Source organism: Lineus longissimus, chromosome 15 (genome assembly GCF_910592395.1).
Source record: "Lineus longissimus chromosome 15, tnLinLong1.2, whole genome shotgun sequence".
NCBI lineage: Eukaryota > Metazoa > Nemertea > Pilidiophora > Heteronemertea > Lineidae > Lineus > Lineus longissimus.
Window position 1 is genome coordinate 2,466,245 of NC_088322.1, and position 22,342 is coordinate 2,488,586.

The 22,342-nt window shown below is 41.6% G+C and overlaps 1 long non-coding RNA gene across 1 annotated transcript; it reads left to right on the forward strand.

Annotated features, from left to right (window-relative positions):
• Positions 1-1,663: 1,663 nt before the first annotated feature.
• LOC135500021 (uncharacterized) lies at positions 1,664-19,625 on the forward strand. The gene is made up of 3 exons (XR_010449384.1): positions 1,664-1,750; positions 13,423-13,558; positions 19,549-19,625. It is a non-coding gene; the product is annotated as an uncharacterized LOC135500021 (long non-coding RNA).
• Positions 19,626-22,342: the final 2,717 nt, after the last annotated feature.

Genomic DNA, 22,342 nt, shown 5'->3' on the forward strand with positions numbered 1-22,342 from the left:
TCACGATTGATCTCGGTCACTGCCGTAGCGGTCTATATAAAGTGTCAAGTACAGTACAGTACTGGTCATGCCGTCTGCTCACAATTGATCTCGATCATCCCCGTGATGGACTCTTTAAGGTATCAAGTACTGTAGTGGTCATGCCGTCTGCTCACGACTGATCGCGAGCACTGCCGTAGTGGTCTATATAAGGCGCCAAGTACAGTAGTGGTCATGCCGTCTGCGAGTCGTTTGATATGCTACACATGGGTCTCAGATGTATAGGATGGCACTGGGGCTCCTCCGAAAATATGAGCCGCGAACCCGCATTTGACAGAGATTTCACTTACAGATGCGCGATTTCTAGCCAATTCAAGTTCAGTGCCTATCATGTTCCGGTGGCTCCTGAGAGGTCTCTATTAGCCGTAGGAGTATAATTCTCATGGTTTTGAGCTCTGCATTGGACCCTGAGTGCATCTGGAGTGGATGATTTGAGATATTTTGATATCTAGAATATGCCATATGCAGGCTTAAGGCCTCACTCCACAGTTTCATGAAATCCATCAGAAGTGACGTCAAAACAGCGCCTCATGGGACACACAAGGCAACCCCTAAATGGATACTGTGAACTGACTACTGGCACTGGATACCCAAACATGCACATTTTTAATGAGCCAGAGTCCTAAGGAAACTGCTAGGGCACTTTTAGTGCATTTGATTAGTTTCGATGCCTGTAGGTTGCGCCACATTTGATACCACTCAGTTCCAGCAAGCGGTCAAAATTGAGCAAAAAAATGTGGAAAAGTTGGCCAAGTTTACGCTGAATTAATATACTCGGAGGGAGAAATTTACTGGCACATAAGCCGACCAGGAGATAGGCCATTTAATGTAGTTTTAAATTTTAGAAAGAAAGGCATGGATCAAAACGGCGCAAAGCGGTCTATTCTGCCCTTGAACCGGGAACACCCCAAAACGCGTGTGTCAAGCCGACGTCAAGCCAGTGCCTAGTGTGACACACAAGACATCACCTAATAGATGCTGGGAACAGACTGCTGGCACTAGATACCCAAACCTGCACATGTTTATGGAGGCAGAGTCTTAAGGAAGCTTTTTAGGGCATTTTAGTACTTAATTAGTTTCGTTAACAGCAGGTGGCGCCACACTTGATACCACCCGTATCCTGCTCGGTGGTCCAGAATGAGGAAAAAAAAAATTGAGGTCTGCAGAGTCCATGCCGCATATACTCAGAAAGAAGAATTATCTGGAGCATGCGCTTACCACCATGAGATAGGCTATTTAATGTACTTTCATATTTTAGAAAGAAAATCCGGTGTCAAAACGGCGCAAAGTGGTCTATTCGTCCGTTGAAGCAGGAATACCCCAAAATGACGTCACGTTTTGAAGGGACATCTCACCCAGTGCCAAGCTTTGTGTCACTTCGCACCCTAGCCTAAACACGAAATCATCGTGACCAACACATTTTGGTTGACAGAGGCCAAATCTCTGTTGCTCTAGCTCACTAAAGATGTTTTCCATAATAAACAGGCTCGATTGGTAGCCAAGGCACGGCTGATTCAATGGAACACACCATTTTAATACGAACTTGGGCCGATTTGAAACTGTGGAGTGAGACCTTAGTACGATCTACTTTTATGTAAACCATAACCACCCTCCGAACCCTTGAGTGAGACCTACGCCTACGGTCCGTCCAATCCCGCGCTTGGCCTGCTGCATGCCTGGTTTCTGAGCTTGTTGGAGACAACGTGAAAAGGTAAGAACATTATTGTGTTCATGTTTTAGGCCTGTGATCAATTATTTGAATGTTATTGAAACAAAGTTACTTAGCAATTCATTTGCTGTGTAATTTGTGAGCCTAAGCTTTCCTTTGGCCATTATTGCATCCGGCAACTGATTGTTTCTAGCATCAGAGCATGCTAAGCCTGTTCACTGATTGGCACTGTAGTACAGTGTACTGGCCGCTGGGAATCCATTTTCGGACAATTTCTTTCTCATCGCCCCCTTTGGCATAGAGGATATTGATCGAAAAAGGGCCAATAGATAGGCCCTATATGATAAGGAACAGTGGAAAGACAACCACCGTTTTGATTTTTTGGTCTGGATTGTGAAATATATGAAATCACACTCCGACCGTCAAGTATAATGCCCGGATTACGGGCAAGGGTTTGTTTACAAATAGAGGGGTACAAATGCTGTACTAAAAGGTCACTGATGCACACAAAACTCGCTTATTCAAAAGAATAAAATAACCTAACTTTCCTTGAGCATGGCAACATATATTTGAAACATAATTCCATTAACAGTTTTGATTTAAGTATTTTTGACTTCATCTAAAAAGGAAAATAATGACAAAAAGTTGAGAATATTTGGTCACATGATGTGCCATGTGACCAAATATTCGGCTTATTATAAACCGCGAGATGCGTAGTGCGAAATCGCGAGATGCCAACCTCGGTGAGAGTACCACCCGCTCACATGAAGTATTGCAAATAGGAACCTGAAAAGGCGAACATTCATGAGACCGAGGCCACGTTGGGGAGGTATCCTTATTTTGATGATCCCATTTGAATATACTCCAATATGCAATGCCTCGCTCTGTACTATACATCGATCTGATGAATAGCTGTTTGGAGTGTGGCCGGGTCAGACTTTATGACCTAGTGCTATTTTAGGCATGACGAGACGGTCACCGCGTGCAATGCCCTGTGTCGGTCAATCGCTGTCTGTATGGTGGTGACTAACATGTATGACGCTATATGCGTATTGCAGAAATATTTGATGCGAATAAGTTCTCAACTTGTCCTGTGTTTGAAGATACAGTTGCACGTAGTCTTTGTTTTGACGTTAGCCCCACTCTCATTGAAAGAAGAAGTTCACATATATAAATTTAGGCCTAGGTATCGGAAATGATGGTTATTGTGATGGTCTAGTGAAGTAGAAAAAAAATGATTACCCATCTCAAGATATCGCGATTTCGCATCTCACGGTTTATAATAAGCGCAAATATTCTCAACTTTTTGTGAATGTTTTCCTCTTTATTCAGAGTCTGAAACAGATAAAATGAGCTAAAGTTATTAGGAATATGATTCATTATATCATTTCATCACTCAAATGAAGTAAAGTTACTGAATTCCTCAAAATAAGTGAGTTTTGTGTGCATCAGTGACCTTTTAGTACAGCATTTGTATACCTCTGTTTGTAAACAAACCCTTGCCGTAATCCGGGCATTCCTCCAAGTCCAAGCGCTGTCCAATGTACGTCTACCGGAGTACAGAGCTATAGTCATGATAGTCGGATTCATAAGTAAATGTCACTGCCCTTTTGGGTCGCTGTACAAAAACTACTGGGCCGATTTCTTCAAAGTTTGGTTTTTCTTGAATCTTATTTCGGGACCCAAGAGGATTTCCAAGTTAGAGATTTGCAAATTATGAAGAAAAAATTTGTCAACTTTGGAGCCCTTCGGCCATTTTGGGGAAATCCAGACAGGCCCCGATTTTTTTTGTGGATCGTTTTAAATGAAACTTAGCTCCTTTGGAGATACACACGAAAAAAAATTAACCTGAACGTTTCAGCAAAATGCATCCAGAAATAAGCAGTACAGAGGAGAAATTGTCAAAATCAATGCACTACGTCAATGTACACGAATACATACAAACATTTTTATTTCGTAACCATGGTTACTGAAATATGAAAATCCTCTTGGTTCCCAAAATTTGATTCAAGAAAAACCAAACTTTGAGGAAATTGGCCCAGTAGTTTTTGCACAGCGACCCAAAAGGGCAGTGACATTGACTTACGAATCCGACTATAATACAATCGCCATGTAACAACTTGGAAAGTCATCAAATTTTACCAAAACAAAACCTCTCCCAACACAACCTTGGCACTTTTCAGACATGTCAGATACTTGATAATCATTAGTACATACATGTAGGCTATGCCATGAAACTCGGCGGATAATCGTTTGAGACCTTTCCTATCCTGCCGAGTACATGTTCTCGCAGGGGAAGGCAGCAGTGGTGAGATTAAACCTTTTTGGGGCGCACATTTGACATTCCCACAAAGAACCCACCGTCACATTTTGATATCCATTATGTTCACAAGAGTCTAAACTCCACAATAAACACGTCCACGAAGTAATTTTGACTAAGTAAACCTTATGAATCGGGGAACCAATGCCCGGATTACGGGCAAGGGTTTGTTTACCAACAGAGGTATACAAGTGCTGTACTAAAAGGTCACTGATGCACACAAAACTCACTTATTTTGAGGAATTCAGTAACTTTACTTCATTTGAGTGATGAAATGATATAATGAATCATATTCCTAATAACTTTAGCTCATTAATCTGTTTCAGACTCTGAATAAAGAGGAAAACATTCACAAAAAGCTGAGAATATTTGGTCACATGGCACATCATGTGACCAAATATTCTCAACTTTTTGTCATTATTTTCCTTTTTAGATGAAGTCAAAAATACTTTAATCAAAACTGTTAATGGGATTATGTTTCAAATATATACACATCAACAAAAGTAAGTCCCCCCCCCCTAAACAATTGATCATAACTTTTATAGTATTAATGAGAATGCAATGAAAATTGCAGGACATCATGATAAGATACTTTGACACAATCGGTAAAAGTTACAGCGCAATACATATTGTTACGCATGAATGAGCCTCAATTGAATGAAAAGAGTGCCATTTCAAAAATAACAAAACCTTGTATATCTTTCAAAATGTATTCTTTTCGAATTACAGATCGATTTCGGCTACTGTTAAACATTTTCAGTAGCTGGTGTATCCACTGTTGCTGTATTCTTATGACTTGAAGGTACCTATTGCGCATTCTGTGGATCAAGTGCCGTATCCTGCTGTCGGATGTAAATCCACACCAGTCCCGTTGCAGGTATGCTGCCAAATCGTTCAAGTTGGATTGTTCTGTGATCCTACGATAAACTCACCTCTTGAGTTAGTCCCAAAGGTGTTCAATCGGATTTAAATCCGGGGAATTTGCTGGCCAAACCATCCTCTTAAAATGTTCCTCTGGTTAAGAACTGGTCAACAACTCAGTGCGGACAACTTGTTGGGCCAATCTTGTTATTTTTGAAATGGCACTCTTTTCATTCAATTGAGGCTCATTCATGCGTATTAAGTATTGCGCTGTAACTTTTACCCATTGTGTCAAAGTATGGTATCATAATGTCCTGCAATTTTCATTGCATTCTCATTGATACTTTAGAAGTTATGATTAATTGTTTAGGGGGTGACTTTATGTTCAGGGTCCCTCCACATCCTTGAATTTCTTGAAATCCTTGAATTATGCCTTTTGTCCTTGAAAACCTTGATTTCCTTGAATTACAGTACATTCAGGCCTAAATTCTGGGATTATCCTTGAATTAACTGTTATGGCTTACATTCATTTTCTGAGCTTGTTTGTTTGGGCCCTGGCGGTGTTGTTTTTGCATCAAACCTAATTTACGATCCTGATTGTTCCCTGCCGGTCAGGCTCGAGTACATGTGAAGAGCTGATTACTGTACACACACATTGCCAACTCCATGACTGTCACCATCCTCAAAATTACTCATTTATGTTTTTCTTGTAGTTATGTCTTCGTAATTTATGTGAATTGTTTAAAAATAATTTGGGATACTTGAATTTCGCTTTTTCTGACCTTGAGATATCCTTGAGATATCCTTGAATTTTTTGCAGTACCTGGTGGAGGGACCCTGTATGTTGCCATGCTCAAGGAAAGTTAGGTTATTTTATTCTTTCGAATAAGTGAGTTTTGTGTGCATCAGTGACTATTTAGTACAGCATTTGTACCCCTCTATTTGTAAACAAACCCTTGCCCGTAATCCGGGCATTCCGAGTTCCTGTACATTGAGAAAACAGTGGCAGCCATTTTCCAACATGTAAACAGGTTGTGTTTATTTCCATGTCTGCCTTGTACCGAACATCAAGCCATTTCTGACTTCAGTACAAATCCGCAGATTTCCGTTTGCGAACGTGACTGACACTCGAGAGAATCGGGCAATATCTGGCGCTTTGAATTGTTGAACCCCTGGATCAGGCTGTAATTTTTAGTGTTGGTTGACTATAACCCCCATTCCTCAAAACTGAAATTGTTCCACAATCAGACCGACGGTTCCGGAGTTATGCCACCTTTGGCCCTTTTTGGGCAACTGTGCATGGTAACAAGTTTGAAGCCCAAAATGTCCTTACTTAAAGAGTGTCCCAAATAAAAGCTTTGTGATAGTCATAGTGGACCTATGGGTGGATGAGAATGTGTCACAACTGCTTTTTATTTTGGACACTCATGAAGTAGTCAAATAGGTGGCGATAAAGTAGCTCCAGAGAGAAATTTTCCTGAAATTGTTACATGTATGGCAAAAATATGAAAACTAAAAGAGTACCCCAAATGTTCCTTTTCAGTAATTGGTTGCCTGGGAGTATCTAGACTAGATGAGATACCAAACAATGCCAAAGGCAGTTATTTGGGGTACTTTCTAGGTAAGGAGAAACAGGAGCTCATAAATGGCTGTTTTCGCAAAACTGCAGTATGTTCGGACACTTATCCGGTTACTTCAATAGTCAACTTGAAAACTGATTGGTACATGTTACAGACAATATGCTATTGCTAGATCACTGTAGATATTCAATTAGAAAGTACCCCAAATAACTGCCATTGGTATCTCATCTAGATACTCCCAGGAAACTAATTACTGAAAAGAAACATTTGGAGTACTCTTTCAGTTTCCAGTATCTGCCATAACAATTTCAGGAAAATTGCTCTCCAGAGCTACTTTAGCGCCACCTATTTGACCACTTATGAGTGTCCTAAATAAAACGCAGTTGTGACACATTCTCATCTACCACGTCCACTATCAAAAAGTTTCCATTTGGGACACTTTTGAAGTAAGAAAATTGTGGGCTTCAAAGTTGTTACCATCCACAATTGCCCAAAAAAGGCCAGAATTTTGGGGGGGGGGGGTGTCGGGGATGCCCAGGTTCTAAGGGAATAACGACCACCCAGTTCTATGTAAAACTTCAACTGATTTATTACTAGACTCGAGTCAGAATGAACATGTGATATAGTTACATAATTCAGAAATACATGTTTCTAAAAGACATTCAATAACTCCAATAGACCAGCTATTGGCGGCGACTATAATCTGTTCCCAACATTACTCCCGGGCGGGAAGTGACTGGAACATAAACTAATAATTGGGTGAAACGCACATCAAAATACAATGATGTTATGAAATGGCAAACTATTTTTTGGATTTTCTCAAACATACAAATATTGAATAAATAGAATTGAGTGACTAGATTCAAACGCAACCAAATGTGAAAGAATGATTAAAACCATCGAAGTATGTAGCAAAGATGAAATGCGTAAACAACAGATAAAATGAATCAAAATATTGACACTAGAATCAGTTGACCGTTTAAGATTATGTCATGTCATCAAAACACTCAGGTCAGTATTCAAAATGTTCAGCTCAATAAAGGCATGAAATCCATTTACGGATCGGACATAAGTGCAATGCGTCGGCGCGCTTCAATGGCGGCTTGTCTAACAGGCCTGTGCTCAGCTGCACACTCGGAATTGTCTGACAAAGGAACACGCGAGTTGTGTTCAATAGGCCTCGATAATGTCTCGCCATTGTTGGTTTCCAAAGGATACAATTTGGTTATCGGGCGGTTTGTCTGACCACGGCTTGTTTTGATGTCTACAGAACGCACTAAACCATCATTACCGCGATTCAATCTCAACACACGCGCAAGTTGCCACTTTACACGTGGTACGCAGTCTTCATGAATGAGCACTATGTCCCCAACTTGAATCTGATTTTGCGTAATGCCCTTACCACAATTGCGATCTCTTTCACGTAAAGCCGCTAGGTACTCTTGTGACCACCGGTTCCAAAACTGTGCTTGCACACTGGCCATCAACACAGCGCGTCGTTGCAATTCTGACTGACTGCCAAACGTTGGGTCACGCAACTCATCAGTATCGTACAACTCATGAGGAACAGTAGACAGTGATCTACCATGTAAAAAATGCGATGGCGTAAGCGGTTGTAAATCATCAGTATCTGAGGACAGGTATGTGATCGGTCGGTCATTGAGTATGGCCTCAATCTCGGTGAGGACAGTCTGTAACTCATCAAGCGTTAAGAAACGGCGGCCTAGCACCTTTTTCAAGGCTGTCTTTGTCAACCCAATCAACCGTTCCCAAAAACCACCGTACCAAGGTGCCCGTTTCGGTATGAACAACCATTCAACACGGCGGTTAGCTAAATAGGTTTTGACTGATTCAGATTCAAACAACTGCTTGAGTTCTGCAGCCGCAGAGAGATAGGTTGACGCATTGTCAGAAATCATTTTGCTCGGAAGCGATCTCCGGGCGGCAAAACGTCTGAACGCACGAAGGAATGTTCCAACTGAGAGATCAGTAACAAGTTCCAGATGAACGGCTCTGATAACGGCGCATGTAAAGAGGCACACGTACGCCTTCGATTCTGAGTGTTCGTTTCGTATGAATAAAGCACCACTGAAATCTACACCAGTCACAGTAAATGGGGGTGCCTTAAGTAGTCTCGACGCTTGTAATGGTGGTGGAATAGGTGACCTATATGGTTTCCCCATAACCCTCTTGCAAGTGACACACTGCCGTAACAACGATTTTACGCGCTGTCTAATGTTGGTAATCCAGAAACGCTGGCGAATATGCGTGATAGTAGATTGTAATCCTGAATGAAGAACGTTCGTATGTGCATTCCAAATGATAAGTTCCGCGAATCGATGTCTAGATGGAATCAGAATCGGAAATTTCGTTCCGTAGTCAATAGGCGCGTTATGCAATCGTCCGCCTGCGCGTAATATTCCATCGTTGTCAAGAAATAACCGAAGTTGTTTCACGAGTGGACCTGCTGTCCTACGTTTTGACATTAACGTCTTGATCTCATCTCCGTAGCTCTGACGTTGAACATGTTTAATCCACATTGTTTCTGCGTCTTGAATTTCACCTGCCGTGAGCGGTCCAACGTTTTGTAGTTGGGGATTTTTTTTCGCATTTGCAACAAATCTGAGTACGAGAGCACTGATGCGCAACAGTTTCGTATACGAACTGTAACGTTCGGGGTCGATTACGTTGGTGATGCGCATGTCTACATCAGGTTCACCGACTGCGTTGGTTACAATGACGACCGGATCACGATCAGCGTTGTCAGTATCCATTGTATGCGATTTACCATCGAATAGCTCGCATTGTGGCCACTCAGAAGTTCTAAGCCAGTGTGGACCGTTCCACCAGAGTATGGCGTTTTGAAGATCTGATGCATTCATTTCCCGAGTAAGAATATCGGCAGGGTTATCCTTTGTGGGACAGTATTTGAATCTGGTTATGACTTGGCAAGCACGTATTTCTCTTACACGGTTCTCAACGAATAAAGGCAGCTTTTTCTCACTGTGTATCCAGTGTAGAACTATCTGACTGTCCGACCAAAGGAATGCATGTTCAATGTTGATCAGTGGTTTGAGGTTTCTGTGAAGATAGTTCAGTAAACGTGATCCGATTAAAGCGGCCATTAGCTCTAATCTAGGCAGCGAGATGGGTTTGATCGGCGCAACCCGAGTTTTTGCCATCACAAGTGAAGTGCATCCGCCACATTTCAAATATGCAACAGCCCCGTAGGCCTTTGGGCTCGCGTCTGCAAATACATGAAGCTTATACAAATCGTTGCTAGTGTTTTGACAATCGAAGTATTTGCGATCAATGGCACATGACTGTGTCACGGTTGACAGCTCCTGACTCAACCTTCTCCAAGTATGGTTAAGCTCGTCCGGCAGCGGTTCGTCCCAATCTAACTTGTGTGTCCATAGCTCTTGTATAAATATCTTAGCCATAACATGTACTGGAGACAGAAGTCCAGGTGGATCGTATATACTGCTAGTAACTTGAACAACTTCACGTTTTGTCACCAGATTGTCTATTGAAGGTTCAATTTTCCGCTTTGAATATCGCAGAATGTCCTGTTCAGTATCCCAGTCTAGTCCAAGCACATTGGCAATTCGATCTGGGTTGAAAACGTTGTCTGCTTCAGCCAATTTCCGAAGTTCAGGGCAATTGGACGACCATGCTCGGAGATTGAATCCACCAGATTTCATTACCTTTCTGGATTCCTGGTAGTATTTCACAGTGTCATGTGTGCTTTCAGCTCCACTCGCTACATTGTCAACATAGATATTGTCCTTCATATCGGCTGCAACTGGGGATTCGTGTTTGTCTAAGTGTGACCTGACAGTGGCGTTTAGAATAAAAGGTGAGCACACTGCTCCGAAAAGCACCACTTTAAACTGGTACACCTTGAAGGCACTGTTTGGGTCGTTACTATCCGTCAACCACAGAAATTTTGTAAACTTCCGATCCTCTGCGTCAAGCCCAACGTTCAGAAACGCCTTTTCAATGTCAGTTGCTAGAGCGTAGTGATGTAGGCGAAATCTAACAAGGATTGCAGCAAGATCGTTCTGAAGTGGCGGTCCCGTCTCTAAACAGTCATTAAGGCTAGCTCCTTCACCAACTTTACAGCTACAGTCGTATACTATTCTTATTGGAGTTGTAGCTGAATCTTTCTTGACTGGCCTATGTGGGAGATAGTGACCACAGGCTACATCATCTATGGGAACTTCTTCAATGAAGTCACGTCTGGTTTGATCCTGGATAATGTCATTGTACATCTTGCGTAAGTCGGGTGATAGCTTTCGAATCATATTTCGTGTACGTCGCACGCACACGTCATAATTCGTTGGCAAGGGTGGATATTCTGCTTTCCACGGAAGTCTTGCAATGTAGCCATTGTCCTCAAACCGTAAATGCGTTTCACAGTATGACTCAAAATCCATTGACTTGCATAGGTCAGATGGGTCATCTTTGATACCTATCGTTTCTAAATCCCAATATTCCTGAAGTTTGGTTTTCTCATCGAGAATATTAGTAGCTATGTGTAATATCGTAGTGTTCGATTCATGAGATTCCTTGTATATCGGGCCAGAGAGTAAGTAACCGAGCTTGGACTGCACTGCAGTGGGTCCAGGGCCTCGTATTACGTGATCCATCATGAAATCCCAATAGAAATCGGCCCCGATGAGAACCGATATCTCGAACGAATCCACATTGGAAACTGGATGAGCGAAAGGTAATTCCCGTAGGTGAGGTAAATCCAAGAGTGAAGCATTAACGAAGTTTTTGATGGGAGCGGAAATTTTCGGAACTACAAGTGCTGAAATATCCATCTTTCCACCGGTGATCGTATGCACTGCGAATGACACCTTATCGTAGGATTTGACATGAGAAGGTTTGCCACCGAATGCAGCAAGTTGAATTTTCTGCGATCCCTCCGGCGTGATATCCAACTTTCGTGCGAAATCCTTCGTTATAAACGATCGTGTTGCGCCTCCGTCGAAAAGTATCGTCGCTGTATAAGTATTTGATCCAGAAGAGATTTCAGCAACGGCTGTTTTCAGTAAAACTGTTCCCGACTTCGACAAACCGTCAACATTGACGTCACCTGCTGACACCGACTTAGCGTGAACTTGCGTCGTATTTCGACAGGCTTTAACTTCGTTATCCGTACACGTAGTTGATTGCGTCACTAATGTTTCGGATCCCGTATTGGTTGACCTACAGAGGGACGTGTGATGTTTCCGGCTACAGTGGCGACATGTTCGTTTCGACTTACAGTCCTTTATTTTGTGATTGCCAAGGCAGTTAAAGCAAAGACGATCGCGCTTTACGATTTGTTGACGTTTGTCATGATCTATTACTGTCTTGCAATTCACCGAATTATGTGAAGCGTCCTTACAGAATGCGCATGTCTTATGAAACGGTTTAGTATCCGTATGGAAAGTGCAGTTGAAGACGAGATAGCACTGGGAGTTGTGTAACTGGTCACATTTCCTTCTTCAATAGCTTCGATTTCTTTCAAAAGATTCTTTCGTAAGTCTTTCAACTTCCAATCACTACTACCGTGGGTTCTTGCCAATTGTTGTCGAATAGATCCTGGAAGCTTCTCAAGGACGATAGGTACTAACAGGTCACCGTAGGTATTCTCTGACTTTCCCAGGGTATCTAATCCACGAATAAGAATTTCAAGAGTGTCATAGAAGTGACGTAATCCAGTGAATTCACCACTTGGCTTAGGGAGGTCCCATAAAGCTTTCATGTATGCACTAGAAAGTTTATGCGGTTGTCCGTAACGGTTTCGTAATAGTTCCAGGGCGTGTGCATAGTTTGCATTAGTTAATGCTAGTCCTTGAATAACACGAGATGCTTCTCCTGTAAGCTGAGCCTTTAGGTACTGGAATTTATGGAAACCGTCTAAGTCTGGGTCACTATGCACCGATGCTGCGAAACTGTCATAAAAGCTCTGCCACTTGAGTAAATCCCCATCGAAGGACGTTAGGCTTAGTTTAGGAAGTCGGACGGTCTTCGCCTTCGGTGGTACAACTGCGGGAGTGGGCGTTGGCTTTTTTTTGTGTGTTTGTCTCTCAATATGTCTTTTGAGTTTCAGGAGGTATTCCTCAACTTCAGCGTTATGGTCGTCAGCCTCTACGATTACCTCTGCTACGTCGTCGTCCTTAGTAATTTCAAGCAGCTCAGCATCTAACTTCTTAACTTGCTCGAATGCCTTAGTTATATGTTGTTCGACTGCTGTGAGTTGATCTAGATGGTCTTCTGTTAATTCTATACTGGTGATCGTTTCGGCTTTCGTGATGGACTTCGAGATTTGTCCGCGGTACGCGCCTCTTGACTTTCGAATTCTAGTGTGCGTTGCCATCTTCGAGAGAGAGTCCTGGACCTAGTCACGGCACCAAAATGTCGGGGATGCCCAGGTTCTAAGGGAATAACGACCACCCAGTTCTATGTAAAACTTCAACTGATTTATTACTAGACTCGAGTCAGAATGAACATGTGATATAGTTACATGATTCAGAAATACATGTTTCTAAAAGACATTCAATAACTCCAATAGACCAGCTATTGGCGGCGACTATAATCTGTTCCCAACAGGGGGGGGGGTGACTCGGGTCGAGTTGGTCTGACTGAGATCGACTTGGTCGAAATAAAGTCTGGGAGGTATAGCCAACAACTTCTCCAAATTTCAGCCAAATCCAGGGGGGTCAACAATTCAGATTGCCTGAAGTGAATCTCTCAATTGCAATGACTGAGTCTTAACAGAGGGACCTGATGAAAATATTTTTTTTCATTTTAGCATTTCATGTACCCCACAAACAAAAGCCAAAAGGTCCTAGCTATCCTACTCAGTCGACTAGGTTGGTCAGCTCCACAACCAATCTTATTATCTCGGAAAGTTGCTCTTAAAAAAAATATTTTTTGCTGTCCTTTCCTTTTACTAGGGCCGAAATGGCTGAAGGTCATGACATGCATGAAGTTTGTACCAGAGCAAAAAGATTGGCCGACGGGGATGGAGATGAAGGAGGTGCAGGTGAACCAAAGGCAAAGTTGAGACGGAGGCATCTGGAGGATTCTTATGTAAGTAAGTCATCTGGGATAAATTCTGTATCAGTGTGGTAGCCCAGTGTGGCATTGCCGAGGGGTATTGTCGTCATCTGGGGCATCCGTCTGTCCGTCCATCGAGACGACGTTGATGGATTTTAAAAAATCGAAGTAATCTTGCATCACAGAGATTATACAATGTAACGATGTTAAGACTTTCTGTGAAGAAATTTTTTGAAAGTATCATTTACTTTTCATGATATCAAAATATCAAAATCTTGAGATTCTGAAAATTTTGAATTTTTTCTGATTTTTTTATATATCCTGGTAGTACACAATCATGTCCCCTGATTGAATGGTGAATTTTTTCTTGTTTTCAACTAAAGGAACATCTCAAAATTATAATATGAAAATGTTCATACTTCCAAGTATCGACCTTTTTCTCAGCAATATTAGTTACTAGCTGTGCTAAATTGGTGCCAATCATTATTTGGGAATGTGTTCTCAATGTTTCAATTGCAAAAAAAACAAAAATATCAAAATATCAAAATTTTGATTTGATATATCTCAAAACCAAAATGAGATTTTTCGAATTTTTTCCACAGAAAATCTTAGCTTTGTGTAAGGTAATGTAGGGTAAATTTGGTTTGGAAAAATCCATCAACAAAAAAGTGAAAAAAAGATGCCTCTCAAAATTATGTAATAACTTTGTTATGCAATTGGTCTGAATAAACTATATGATATTGGGTTTCAAGAGGATTTGCCGTTTTTGAGAAAAATGTGCAAAAATTGGTGTCCATAAACTAATGACCATGAGTGTACATGTAAAACTTATCAGTAGGACTAGGAGCAGGTCGCTATTTAAAACCGCCTCGATCCGATTCACCGTTTCACCCCTAGGGGGCATCAGCTCAAAACACAAAATTGGCCATAACTCCTAGTCCTATTATTTCAACTTGACCGAATTTGATAAAATTCACATGGTATGTGAATCTGCTGAGGATGTATAATATTTTGCAAGGTCACAGAGGTCAAAGGTCAAAAGTCCCTGGACCAACGACGTTTACAAACGCTCTAACTTGAGACTGCTTCAAGATTTTCATTTCATATGTGGTACTTGCATGACTTGTAATGTAAAGCTTATCAGTAGGAGCAGGTCGCTATCTAAAATCGTCTTCATCCGATTCACCGTTTCACCCCTAGCGGGCCTTAGCTGAAAACACAAAATTGGCAATAACTGACTATTCAACTTGACCGAATTTGATAAAATTCACATGGTATGTGTATCTGCTGAGGATGTATCAGCACACCCAGGTTTTTGGTTTGATCTCATTTTCAAGTTCACAGAGGTCAAAGTTCAAAAGTCCCTGACATAGGTCAGGCTGATATTGCACTTCTCACAATAAATTTATCTTTATTAATATTACCTTACCCTATTATAAGAATCTTATAATAGGGTAAGATGTACAATAGCTTTGAACTAGAAATGCAGTATAATAGTTTAAGTATTGCATCGATACAATGTAGGTGCATTTGGTGCAATTTTCTGTAAATATAACCAAATTTGAAAAAAAGCAGTAAAGTTTAAAAAATTGCATGTATTGTGTAAAAAATCTAAATTGGAACATTTGTGAGGGTCTATGTTGTTTTCTGGGATTGACATAGTTTTCACATTTTAATACATAAACTCAAATACCCTTTTTAATGGTAAATTCAGGCTCAAAAACAAATATTATAGCACATTTTCAAAAAATTCAAATATTTTCAATAAATTATTTCTCAAATGCAAATAAAAAACAGATCTGAAGTATCAATTTCAATGAGGAACCGCCGTGGAAACTAAGATTATAGGCTGCGCTGAGGCACAACTCAGTTCAACAGAGGCGCTGACCTGCAGCCAGGATAAAATAATGACTGTGACGTCGTGTCGCGTCACTACGTCCCCCACTCGCAAGGCATGATGTCGCCATTTGCTCTGTTCTAGAGGAAAATATCGTGACGCCTCCTATCGTCAAGACTGAGTTGTGCCTCAGCACCGCCTGTAGTTTTAGTTCCTCCGGTTCCTCATTGGATTATAATGTTTTTTTTATAGTCCCAAGAAGGGCAATAGTCTGATCTACATCATTGATTTGGGTGAACCCGCCGCCTGGCTCTAACAAGCCAGTTGCTAAGCTGTCCCCTTAGGTTCTCCATGGCCAGTTCTCAAACACGTAAATGGATATCTTTGGAATGGATGGAGAAAATTGCATGGGGTTTTCTGTGTTGTGTTAATCTACTAGTGCCCTTCTGATAATGTCTCTTAGTTATAGTAGGAAATGACAAAAAGCCTTGCTTTATGCCCTTTAAAACCGGATATATTTCTGCCAATATGTGACTGAGTTTGCATTTATCGCAATCGCATAGTTTACGTTAGTTTTATGATGGAGCGCAATGTTCATGGTTAACCATTCTTAGCTCCAGTGACAAGCCGCAACCTGGTACCCCAAACAATAGGTATGCTGGCCTAATAATCCTCAAAATCAACGGGTCTGTTGGCTCATTGGCTCACCGTTAGGGGAGTCTATATAATACCGCTGTGTCCGTCGTCGGCGGCGGCGTCGTATCCTAACAGTGGCACGTTTCTTAACTGCTGGGGCTATGAACTTGAAACTTGGTACACAGAATGCCCTATGTCCGCTGACCCCTGACACTGATTTTCGGTCCGATCTGATTCTCAGTTTGGCCACCAGGGGGCCAAATGTGGATATCTAAAAAGTGTGATATCTCGCTTATTAGTGACTTGTTTTTGATAAAACTTTTGTTGTAAGTACTCATAGCAAGGATACATCACATATCATACGGGTTTTTAATTTGACCTTCTTTTCAAGGTCACAGAGGTCATATGGCGTAAATTGGCCATTGGAGTGTAAACTATGGCACGTTTCTTAACCACTATAGCTATGAACTTGAAACTTGGTACATACAACCCCCTATATCACATAACCTCTGGTGCTGAATTTCGGTCCGATCTGATTCTCAACTTGGCCACCAGGGGGCCGAATGTGGATGTCTTAAAAGTGTGATATCTTGCTTATGACTTGTTTTCGATAAAACTTTTGTCGTAGGTACTCATAGCAAGGATACATCATATATCGTACGGGTTTTTAATTTGACCTACTTTTCAAGGTCACGGAGGTCAAACGGCAAAAATTGGCTGTTAGAGTGTAACTTTGGCACGTTTCTTTTAAAACGACTGAAGCTATGAACCTGAAACTGGGTATACATGGCCGTATAGGTCAGATAACCTCAGATAACACATTCCAGTCCAATCTGATTCTCAACTTGGCCACCTTGGGCCCAAATCTGAAAACTTTAAGAATTGTGATTATAGCACCAGTCTGATGAACATGGGACCAGCTAACCCACCATACAGTATTACATGTACTTGCACATGGTTTTTGATTTTACCTCATAAAACTTTTTTATTTGGCTACATACTGAAGTAACACTTTCTGTAACTAGCATGAATTAATTGTCTACTAAATATTCCTAAGGTGAGCACAATGGCCCCTGGCCGTTTCATTTTTTACTCCTCGGTCATCTTCAGCATCTGTCTGTTTGTCTTTGGTTTTCTTCTTTCACTTCAGGAGAGGGCGTCAAGAGAAAGACTATCATAAATACTTTCGTCCCTTGGGGCATCAATGAAATAAGAGACGATCCCTTCAATTTTGGTCCTGATCGCCAGCCATTTTTGACACAATTTGATCCCAGTTGAGGACTTGCAGTATGTTACTATAAGGTAGAGGCATTCCATATGAAATCAACAAGTGGCTCCCAGGTCATAGTCTCAGAATGGGCTAATTTTTACATATTTTGTAGGTTATCGGGCCAATATGAAAAGTCCAAAATATTTTTGTCATATTCCTGACGGTTAGCCCCCCAGAAGGGTCCAAAAAAGAGGGTGGCCGCCTATTTCCTAGCCAACTTTGAATTGCTATATCTCAGAGAGTATCAGAGATATCCTTCTAATTCTTTCAGGGATTGTTCTTCTTGGCCAAAGGACTGCTTTAAACCCATTAATTATATACTGAGACCTATTGGATGAAAATTTGTGGGGTTTCAATATTAGGCGATTTTTGACCAAAATTGCATTTTCGGGGGGCTCTACCACCCATACTATAACAGGGTGGGGACAAATGAATGGTTGTTTTGAAAGTATCCTGTGATGACATTGTCTTGATCTAAAAGAAACATCCTGAAAGATTTAGAAGTTTCTGAAAAGTGGTCCTGAAGTTGGTCCCAAAATGGCCAGGTAGGAAGGGGTTAATGAGGAAAAAAATAATTTTCCTCAAGAGACCTTGGTACCCTCTACTTGTGAGTAAAACATCTTTTTCAAACCAGCACTCCTTCCAGTGGAAATAAATAGCTTCCCTAGCCAAGTTCGGTGTGCCACTCGCCCCTATATAACATGTACATTAATGTGCATAAATGTACACAAAATCAACTTTTCCATATAATACTTTACTTATAACAGGAGGAACAACAGTTACAGTATTTGAATTGCCCTGTAAACACTAGATTGTCCATACCATTCTTCTAAGAACCATAGTTCAGTAAGTCCCATACAGTTTGGTCTACATGTAGATCACAAAACACAGTGCATGAACCGCTGATACCCTGCTTTTATCCTTGTTGCATCAGCTGAGGAACTGCGACCTAGGTTGATTTTGAACCATTGGTGAAGTAAACTGCACCTTACACCTGACAATCAGTCAAATGTAGCAAGCCCTGCTTATATTTAAGTGTTGGACCTTTAGTAATTCCTTAAATCATTAAAACAAGCACATGGTACTGAAAACCTGGTTCTATACATTTGTGTACATTAATGTACATGTTATATAGGGACGAGTGGCACACCAAACTTGAATAGGAAAACAAGGTCCAACACTAAAATATAAGCAGGGCTGGCTTAATTTGACTGATTGTCAGGTGTGAAGGTGCAGTTTACTTCACCAATGGTTCAAAATCAACCTAGGGCGCAGTTATTTCATTTCCTCACCTGATGAAAGCAGGGTATCAGCGGTTCATGCACTGTGTTTTGTGATCTACATGTAGACCAAACTGTATGGGACTTACTGGACTATGGTTCTTAGAAGAATAGTATGGACAATCTAGTGTTTACAGGGCTATTCAAATACTGTACCTGTTGTTCCTCCTGTTATAAGTAAAGTATTATATGGAAAAGTTGATTTTGTGTACATTTATGCACATTAATGTACATGTTATATAGGGGCGAGTGGCACACCAAACTTGACTAGGGAAGCTATTTATTTCCACTGGAAGGAGTGCTGGTTTGAAAAAGATTTTTTACTCACAAGTAGAGGGTACCAAGGTCTCTTGAGGAAAATTATTTTTATCCTCATTAACCCCTTCCTACCTGGTCATTTTGGACCCCCAAAATGTGGCATTTTGGGGGCGGGACCAACTTCAGGACCACTTTTCAGAAACTTCTAAATCTTTCAGAATGTTTCTTTTACATCAAGACAATGTCATTACAGGATATTTTCAAAACAACCATTCATTTGTCCCCACCCTGTTATAGTATGGGTGGTAGAGCCCCCCGAAAATGCAATTTTGGACAAAAATCGCCTAATATTGAAACCCCACAAATTTTCATCCAATAGGTCTCAGTATATAATTAATGGGTTTAAAGCAGTCCTTTGGCCAAGAAGAACAATCCCTGAAAGAATTAGACGGATATCTCTGATACTCTCGGAGATATAGCAATTCAAAGTTGGCTAGGAAATAGGCGGCCGCCCCTAAAAAGGTGCCACGCCCCCTTTTTTGGACCCTTCTGGGGGCTAACCGTCAGGAATATGACAAAAATATTTTGGACTTTTCATATTGGCCCCATAACCTACAAAATATGTAAAAATTAGCCTATTCTGAGACTATGACCTGGGAAGATTTTCCTAAATAGGTTGATTTCATATGGAATGCCTCGGTAGATCAGAATAATGAATGATGAACTCTTTTGATTGTTACAGTTTTGGATCAACTCATACCATTCGAGGGCTGTGCTGACCCGGTTTTTTATAGACACCAAGGTTAAGGCTGGAAAGAAACCAGAGTTGACCTTCAACTCTATGCCGCTTTCTGTGAAGTTATTCACACGTCATCCAAAGCCAGAGGATTTAGACAGTGATAAAACAGTCATGCCAGTTTGCACCAACTTTGATGTAATTTCGTCATTTTTTGATGAAACTAAGGAGGAAGAGTTCAAAGCTGTCATATCAAGCAAGTGCATCGGAGGTCTGTCCTTTAAACATCAAACGTGTATCGAGAATGAAGAATGGGAGAAGATGTTTAAAACAATGGAAGGAAAAAATTACAAGTTGGTGAAGAATAGATGGAAACCCACTGGTAAGGAACATACCAGCTAGGTAACTTATTTCTTTTTGGCTCAGATTTGAGTCTTCACCATGGCAGAGCATCAGTTGTTGTCGGCCTACGTAATCGGCAGAACTCATTCAATGTCATTTAAGCAGCGAACTAGAGAAAAGGGAAGAACTGCAAAAGCATTGTGTAGGCAGAAAGTGTTTGATTAAAACAGATTTTTTAAAATGTCGTGCCACATGGCAATGTCTTGTCATGCTTGATGCCCGCCCCCCCCCCCCCCCCCACTCAGGGGTGCCAAGGTACCGCATGCGTGTCCCACTTATCTACGGGAAGGGGGTGTTTTTCATGATCTCATCTACGGGGAGAAATCCCGTCGATTTCCTTAAAAAGGGGTATATTTTCTGGTGACGCCCCGTAGATACTGCCAAAAAGGGGTACCTTTCAGGCCTTGACTGCCGTAGATAAGGTGGTAGTCAGGATATCCCGTAGATAGGGGGTCCTATCTTCCTTTAAGAATGTTCTAAGTTTAAGAGCGCGCGGGACGCAAGCTCTGGTCTCCCCCGTGGTCGCCTTCCCACCCAGCATCGAACCAGCCCTGTCCCTAACTGTTCAAGTACAATACTGGTATGGTATTAGATCGAGTTTGGCCGGCTGGTGACGAGAATAGGTGAGTATCAATCGAGCATCAACATTCTTCAAAGGATATCCGGAAATGACAGCGAGCCATGTGTATTCGTCTACAAACAGACGAGCTACCAGTTAACTTCAGTTCCGCATCCCCGCCGCACCACACCAGTGTGGATATGCAGCAAAATGGCAAAGCTACATGAGATTTGTCTAATGGGATCGGAGGACAGTTTCTCTGTGGTTATGATGCCCCCTTCCTTGCACTGGCCAGTCAACAGGATTGTCTTCTGAACATTACCTTTTTCTGGCTTCCACATGACTTGGTAAGCCACTGATATAAGGGAATTTGGTGGCCATGGGGCTGCCATTGTTGTACATGTCATTATCCTTGGCCCTCTCATGAGTGTTGCTTTCATGGAAAGATTGTTCCCTGTATCAGGGGACATCAAATCTAATGGCAGGTGCTCCCCTACATAAGGGGGTATTTCTTTTCAATTTCCCTTACATAAGGGGGGTGTTCATATGTAGTCCCTTACATTAGGGGGGTGTTATTTTGTCATCCCTTACATAAGGGGGTGTAAATTTCTTAAAAACCCCGTGAAAAGGGGGGTGTTTTGAAATGCAATCCCTTACATAGGGTGGGGGGGGGGGGGGGCGTCCGAAAAAACCTTGGAACAAGCATTAGGTACCCCTAAAATCCTGGGAGTGGGGGGGGGGGGGGGGCGGGGCTTGATGTCTTACTCTTAGACAGGAAGAACACTTATTGGTGAATGGCTAAACCAACATTGAATTCACAGATCATACTGTTTTTGAACTGACTTTTGTCTTGCCTGGCACACCTTTTAAATTGAATAGATTGCTGATTAGGACTGAAATAAGGTATTGCTTTGAAATTCACTGAAAATGTACTCCAAATTGGGTATTGGTAAACAGAGAACTCAACAAATGAAGATCTGGAGAACTCAAATTATCGATTAGTTTTGCCTAACATGGTACTTAAGAACAGCTTGTAAATTTTTAACTTATTGTCCTTTCTTTTTGGAGTCCCAATGATACAGAGTCCCTTCACCTTTATGATTGGTGTGTAAGGAGATGTAGTCCCAGTGAAGCAGAGTCCCTTCACTATCATGATCGGTGTATAGGCTAAATAGCATTGTAATTCCAAAATAGTAGAATATTTATTGTAACTTCAGTAAAATTATTCATAAGGAAGTAAAGATATGAATATAGAAAAGTATATCAGTATGCACCATTTCAATCAAATTCACATACATGTAACAAAACTTTTTAAACTACAGTGTCAGATCAAAGGCATTGAGCTTGCACACCGATCATGATAGTGAAGGAACTGTGCTTCACTTGGACTACAAAAAGAAAAGCTGTTCTTATGTACAGTATAATAGCAGCAGTGTTCATCTTGCCTACTTGAGATGGCGATGTACGTTCAAGCTGCCATTGAATCCGCTCAGTCCCAGGACACAGTTCTCGTCGGTGATGACACGGACCTGATTGTTTTGCTTCATCACCATGCAGTCACACAGGGCAACTGACTCGATTTTAGGCCCGAGCCGAAGCAAAACTCGAAAAGAAATCTGCAGCAGCTAGACTCTGAACCCATTCTTTTCTGATTGCGACGTCCATCATCCTCATCTTCGAGGACGGTATATGAAAAAGGGTAGGATAACCACTGGGGGGGGGGGGGGGGGGGGAGTTTAGCAGCAGCTTGCTGTTTGCCCACGCCATCTCAGGCTGTGATACTACATCTCGATGACATGGTATGGGCAAACCACCTGCCCTTTCAAAGATTCGCGATAA